The sequence below is a fragment of the Pieris rapae genome, chromosome 16 (genome assembly GCF_905147795.1).
Source record: "Pieris rapae chromosome 16, ilPieRapa1.1, whole genome shotgun sequence".
NCBI classification, from domain to species: domain Eukaryota; kingdom Metazoa; phylum Arthropoda; class Insecta; order Lepidoptera; family Pieridae; genus Pieris; species Pieris rapae.
In genome coordinates, this window is record NC_059524.1 from 4,374,587 (window position 1) to 4,382,704 (window position 8,118).

An 8,118-nucleotide genomic window follows, 5' to 3' on the forward strand; every position below is an offset into this window, starting at 1 on the left:
AACTCACCGTTGTGACGGACATATAGATCAATGCAGGGCAATGATATAGTTAGTATTTAAGAAAATAATTATTATTAATAAATAATAAATCATCCCTCACGTATCGCGTGTTTATTGTGAATAAGTTTTTTAGTTTTATTAATATTTATTTAATTGTATATTACGCGATCTTTGGCTCTGGCTTTGACCTTAGGTTTAGTTACGCTATTGCAAAATACGCCCAACTCAACAATTTTAATGAAATATTCGCACGTAATCACTAGGGGGCGCTATCAGGTGTAAAAATGTTAGGTCTTTACATATTGTTGTATAGTAGGGGCAAAAAACATTTTTTTTAAAATATAATATATTTAATAAATCAAAGTATGTAACATTGCTATATATATGCACTTTTTTCCAACTTGTAGCTCATTGATCCCTTTACACATAAACAGTCAGACGGGAATTTCAAATTTTTTATGTTGCAAGTTATCCAAATTGCTATAGACTAGCCTTGGTTTTAAGAAGCTAGCTTTTCCATCATGGTTTGCAGTTGCTGATAATAGACATTCATGTTTTCCATTTTCGCCACGACGCTACATGCCAATGTCATATGGAAAGGACCTAATATTTGTTCTATGTATCTGTTCCTGGAACGGTTTTGAAAAACTTACATAAAGGCGACAAACAAAACCGAAAGAGTGGGTCTCGCGGGGAATAGCGCTCCGGTTCTCCCATGAATATTGTAAATAAAAATATTATCGATGTAGCCGGGGCGTATTTCCCGACGCGAAATACGTCATTCGTGAAATAGTGTATTGGAATTTTTGTAATGAATAAAAAAAATTGTGAAATAGAAAAAGTTCCTGGACCAGTATCCAGGTGCCATCATTGGCAGGGAGTAGAGTAAATAATAAAAAAAAAATTGTCCTTTATTGTTTTATGATAGCGTTTCGATAAACGCATCAGAACTACTGTTCAAGGTATAAAGGAAGTATTTTTAGTAGACTTTTATGTATGTAAAAGCAATATAAATTTATCGGTGCTGTCATCGCGTCGTCAGAGGGCCTGGCACATGCAAATCACCGCATGCGGGCAGCCCGCTTCATTCGTCACCGCAAGCGAGGGGATCACTGACACGAAATGCTCTTTAAACATTTTGATGAGTTGCCCATTGTTAAACAATTCTGTCAGTGTTTTAAGATTATTTTATTTCCTATCCTATAACTTGGTAGTCAACAGTTTAAAGATCAAAACTCGCATGCGACATGTTAATAATAAAAGGGTCTTGTGTTTTCGCGCGCGAAATGTCACGTACGAAAAATTTTCGTACATTCAATTACCTGACATAAGGGTGAATTTTTATTTAAGAAAATTACTTGTCGCGAGATTACAAATAATATTTTGATTGTATTATATTTACACAAGTTTCTGTTTTACTGTCTAGTTGGTTTTCGCGATATACTTCAATATATATTTTGAGATGTTTATGAAAACGACAATTTTTCCCGTTTGCCTGTGTTAATACAGAGTTCAATGTCAATGGTAGGGTCGATGTTGCGAGCAAGATACGGGCATAGTTAACGATTTTATTGTTTTAAAAGAAGTTTTCCTGTATATATTCGTTGCATTTCATATATATAATATAAAATAAATTGATATCCTAATATATATATATATATATATTAACATATATATATATATATATATATATATTAAGATATATATATATATATATATATATATATAGTTATATATATAGTGTTTATATCTAGTTATTTATTGGCAGCTCTTCTGCGTAAAACCTACTGTTCAACCTAACTGGTTTCACTTACGTATACAGTAACGAAAACCCAATTTAATAAAGTTTATTCCGTTTAAATCATATTTTACTTTGTTTAATAGTTAATAGTCGATACGAAATATAATGTTTCTTTTCGATTTAAAGTGGTTAGGTCTATGTAGACCGAGACAGCCATAATTGAAACACTTTGTTACATTAAAAGTACAGATAAATCCAAAACATTATTAAAGATGCCACGGACGGCTGTCCTTCAGAGTAAGGAGAAAATAATAAAAATACTGGGGAAAAAGTAACCAAATAAAAAATAAAAACTTCAATGAACCATTATACGATTACTAATCGAACATATTTTTTTTACTAAAACGTTAATCTTAAGGTTCATGAATCATAATGGATGGATATGGTTAAGAAGTATTTATTGTAGGAAGACGGGAAGGGTATTCCATCAACTTAAGCTGAAATATGTACTTGAATTCAAAATTCTTCACGAACTTTAATCGAAGAAGAGTTCTGTTTGTATCCTCCCGTAGAAATTATATAATAGTTGGTCTATCGGACACTGCCACTAGGGTACTATATTCATCTTTGGTAAGGCCAATTCTTGAAACCAGTTGCGTCATATGGTCCCCTTATGAAAAGTATTATGGGGATATGGTTGAAAGGGTGCAAAAGAAGTTCCTTAGAATCCTGTACAAAAGAAGGTACAATTTTTTTCCTTACCTCTACCCTACTAAGTTCCTGATGGGGGTATTGGGGTACAATCCGTTAGAGCTTCGTAGGGATTTGGCTGTGGTAAGGTTTGGTCTAAACGTTATTAAAAACGAAACGGAAAGCGCATACTTGATGGGGGAAATCATCAGACTGTACGTTCCGGACAATTATTACCGCTGCCGGAGGCATAACCTCTTTGCTGTGCGTTCGGCTCGCACTGTCCAGCGTCAACAAGCTCCCATTCCTCGACTACTCTCGATGCTAAATGGGTTTCTCGACTCTTCACCGGAGAGTGACCTATTTGGTGAGCGTATGGCGGCAGTGTACTCTGATTTGAGGGTATACTTGGAGAGTATTAGGGGTTAGAATAAACTGTGTTTTATGTTATTTTAATTAATTTTGTATTGTATATATTATAGTCTATTTTATTGTGAGTTTAGCCATGTCTGTAATTAATTAAATAAATAAATAAATTAAATAAATAAATAATTTAATAGGTATCCAGGATAAGCCGTAAAGTGTACATATTAAATAAAATCCAAAAGATGTACTTTAAATAATTTAAGTGTGTTAGCCGCAGAGCTTGTTAATCATAGAATTTTGCACAGTTATAATTAAGCGTGAATATTGAAATAATCTATGAAGGGTCACAATGTATCTCATCAACCGAAAAATGATTAACAAGCATTTTGTTGACGTATGGGAGGCGCGCGCGCAGTGGCTTCCCTGACCACAGAGCTATGCCGATGCGTACTCGATTATATTATTTTTAATAAATTTTTATTTCTCTTTTAATAAACAGTTTATTACTATGTTTTAGTGTTAATCTTTAGTAAATAAAGGTTTATGGTATATACGAGTTGCAGGTCGAGATGGAATGTCTTATTTATTTACATTATGTATGGTTTCTACTTATTCTCTTCTTTTGTATCCTTTCACAAACTGTGCATTTAGTAGATTTTTAGGAAATTTATAAAAAAGTTTAGTTTAGTATTAAAAGTAGTTTTCAGTTTAACGGAAAGTACACCGAATACAGGATCTGATACATTTCTTTAGACTTATAGAACTCTTCAATACCTTATACAATTGTTATTTTCAAGCTATTTATAACGTAAAAATATTTTATAAAAACAAAACAGCGATGTTCACTTACCGTTTTATGTCTATAGTTTCATCCCTGAGTGAACAACGCGATGCCCAAGCGCACGTGCCGCGTCATATGGCAGCGCGCCATACTGTTTGTTTGCCAATCATAACGGACATATTTCATCAGATAACGGACCTCTAACATATTGGTATTTAAAACAATGTGAAAAATTGTTTAGATTTTGTACGCTTCTCATCACTAGACGGGAGAGTAGGGGAGTTAATTGAACACGACAGATTGGTACCGTTTATTGGTTGATTGATGAGAATAGTTAATTATTTTTGGGTCAATATCAAGGTCTTAAAAAAAATTGCTAAGTTTTGATAAAGTTTGTTTAAGGATATAGATTATAAGCAAGGAAGGATACACACAGAAAGTGAGATATTCGCAATAGAAGATTTTAACGTAAATGGAAAGGGAATCAAAACAGAAAGTATAAGATTTTTGTTATAGAGTAAAAGAACAGTTACTGTTTCTTTTAAGTGCAGGTTTTTTATTTATGTGAAAATTAAGAAAAAATGGCCTCATGCCCGACATATGAAATTACTGAAATGGAATGGATGAATGTTAGTAATCACTTTATATGTTTTTGAAATGCGTTTAGTATTTGTACTGAAATGGACGTGAATTTTAATCTTGTTTCGATAAGGCCGCGAAAGCTATTTACAATAGTATAATTCATTAAAGTGCAGAAAGCCTGTCATGGCAAAGAGTTCCGACGAATGGGTCGACAGTCGGATCAAGTTGCAATGACGGTTCCGCACGTGTACTGAACAACTATTTTTAATACGGTTGCGAAAAAAATATGCAATTTAATAAAACTATTTTCTTTTTTTCTGTTCTCTCCACGCAATAAATTCGTCATACGTAGATATATAGGCATGTAGCGACTTTTACGTTTCCGGTAAAATGTTCCCCAAAGCATTTTGTGCAATTATACTGTGTTCGGGTGGTGTTAATGCAAATAAAATATCGAAATTACTCATTTTGTGCAACAAACAACTCAAGACGCAAGAACATGTTTGAAAAATGGCGCCAACCGTAAAATAATATAAGCATAGATTTTTTTTCTCTTTTCTTCGCAGATTCTGGGTAGGCAAAGCAAAATACGCCCATACAGCCAGGTCTTTAGTAGAATATTTATATTGATAATATGAAATGAAAAGAAACAAAACCTAACTCATTGAATCTAATCATTAAATCTGAAATTGACACAAATTAGTAGCATCTTTTTAAAATATTTGCATGAATTATAAAAACTTCGTAGTTGTTTTTTTCTTTTTAATAGACATTGTTTTGACAGTTTGGATAGAGAACGCACGAGTGCAGACAAGATTTACCTTTTCTTTAGAAAAGCACGAGTGTGTAATAGCCCTCATCCCGAACGCTATACGTCCCTGCAATACGCCACTTTTTGAGCAACTGTATTAAAAAAATATTACAATTATATGCAACGCGTAAAATATATAGGATTGATGCATCCCTTTATGTAACAGTGACCCTATGAAAATGTGACGCATTAATTCAATGAGACCAATTGCAACCTGCAATTTTAGGTGAGGGCACGAGGAAGGCATCTGCGCAGCCATATGGCGTCAATCCATCCAGCTTACTGAAGCGAAGCCAGAAGATGTATACGTATTTACTTTTATTTTTTCTTTCCGTATTAAAATAAATCAGTAACACCTGCCTGCTCTAAGTCTATTATTAGTATTAAAGCTCCAACTGTCTATTTCCTATCGATGACACATACATCTTGCTGTAACCTTAGGCTAAGCATCGTACTCTGTGACGTCTACGAACATGATAGATGTTGCGATTAATTTTATAATCCGCTATTAATGCTAATAACTAAGGCGCTAATTGATATGCGTTCCATTTTATATTATAACGTTTAATCATTATTTTATTTGCTTTTATTTAAGTAAATTGTGCAATTATTTAATCAATTACCATCTCAAATTCGTAATATTGGAGTTTTTGACAAATTCAAAAAGGCAGTAAAGATTCATGTTAGAATGAACACAGTTGACTAAAATTAAGACGACTTATGGCGAAGTGTATCACGCTCGTTTATACATATTAATATTAAGTTTCTCATGTAAATAAAATATATTGTTTGTAATGAGAAATAAAGTTCTTTAAACATTAAACCCTGTCTAAATTTATTTGTAAGTATCGTTTTTTTGTTTTAGTTTTAATATATTTTTTTATTGGCTTCATCTGCCTAAATAATACATTGCTTGGACAAAGAACCTAAATAACAAATAAATTAGCTATGTAAATGAACAAAAAGGTTATAAAGTTATTATTAATAACTCTTTACAATCTTAATAGTTACGTAGCAAATTGTATTTTTTTTACATTTTGACATTTTGTAAGAAGATACCATGTAATATTCGTTAATATCATCTTTTTTTAAGGAATACAAACCTTAAATAGAAAGTGCATAAATAAACTACGTAAAAACTGTATGTTTTTATAACATCATACGGCTGTTATAAAAACAGTGGAGGTCAACACATGGTGTTAGAGAAAGCTTTGGGGAGCTTCATCGAATAAAACACTGTCGAGGAACGCGTTGATATCTTTTATATGACTGCAGTGATTGCGCACACGTTTTAATATTCAGCCAAACGTTCCTCATGCATACATAATTCGCTTTATAATTTTGTTGTGTAAATCAATTTTAACATATTAATATATTAAATTACTTTTCTTCATAATGTGTTGCTAGACTATTCAAATTTATACTTTTTTTTGTCCAGAAACATATTATTTTTTATTTAACTTTAGTAAATAAAATTATAGAATATATGTTAAATATATTCTTATATAAACTTTAGAAAAAAGAATATACATCTTTTTTGATTTCAAAAACCAAATTTATATAAACGCTGATTCTAAAGGTATAGTATAAATTTCCCACAATATTGTATATAAAACATTAGTACGTTACTTTAAGGAATATTTATGTGGGAAATCGTATGTAATAAAAAATACAAGTCGGTTAGCCCGGATCCTTTCATCGTGTGACGAATAATAGAATCTTTAAGTGGTTTCCCTTGTCCCACGTGTCCACCGGTCAGAGTAAACAGTGTGTGAAATAATCTACTCGACCATGTACACAATATGTATAAATAGATTGTAATAGTGTTTTATATACATTTTATATACATGAAGTGAAAAATTGTACTAGAAGCTTATGTGTATATGACGAAAACAATCTGTTGCCTACAGTTAGTAATTTTATTGTGCTGTATGTACGTAAATTTGACGAAAGGCAACTATGCCAACTGACCAAAGGCAAACTATGCTTTTGGTACTCGACCTATGGTAACATTGTTAGTTCGTTAATACGGGTTAAATAAATATTTCTAAATTTTTGAACGAAAGAAATGCTAGTAAAAAAAGTGTGCGTTAATTGAAGTGATTATGAACAGTATTTTGTGCGTTAATAATTTTAAAATACCCTTTATGTAATGTTGGCTTTTTCTATCGGATACCCTGACTCGTAATATTACCAAATAATTATTTTTCTTAAATTCTCATGCAAACATTTAAAATTAAATTTAAGTTATTAATACTTAAAGTAAATACACTTTTATTATTTAAAATAATTTATTTAAATATATAAGTAAAAGACAGACTCGTATATTGTATGTTAAGGCTGATCACGTACTTGCCTATAAAGAAATATCGATAAAACAGACGCTGAAATCTAAGGTCAAGTTACGGTTCTTGCATCACTGGATCACTATTATTGATGAGTGTTGATGAGTTTTCACAAAAATTTCTGTTGGTATTTTCGAAATAATAATTTTACGGTAAATAAAACATCTAATCTAAATAATCAAATAACGTTTAAAAAAGATTAAACTAATAATAAAAGCTGTTATTAATTTTACTTCAAGTTGTATGTTGATGTTAATATTTAATCTCCAAATGTCTTGATTATGATACTAAAGGAAAATGAGATCTCTTACGTGTTATTCCACATTTTATTATAGATACTATATCGCATTCCTTGTATATTATAAACGGGTTAGGTAAGGTGTAGGCGAGATATGATATGTAATTAGCATTTACGATAAATTTGTTTTAAAATTATAAGCATTATATTCATGAATGTTTTGATATGGTTTTATCTTTTTAATAAAATTTGAAACAACTGGTACAAGAATATTTTTAAAACTTTATTTTATTTAATTACTTAATATAACAGTCCTTTTGAACTTAAATTAAGATAAATAAATTATTATTTCATATATATTATATACTGTCAAAATATATTATATAACAAGAAATAAATAGTTTGTTTGTAATTCAAACTAATATTTTAAACTACAAACCCCAAACCTAGGTATAGTTCTTGATTAAATTATATATGTAAGTACAAATTTATTTTTAAAATATGATACAATTTTATATTAAAGTCCATGTTTAATATGTAGCTACAGTGTCTATCTTTTTAGGT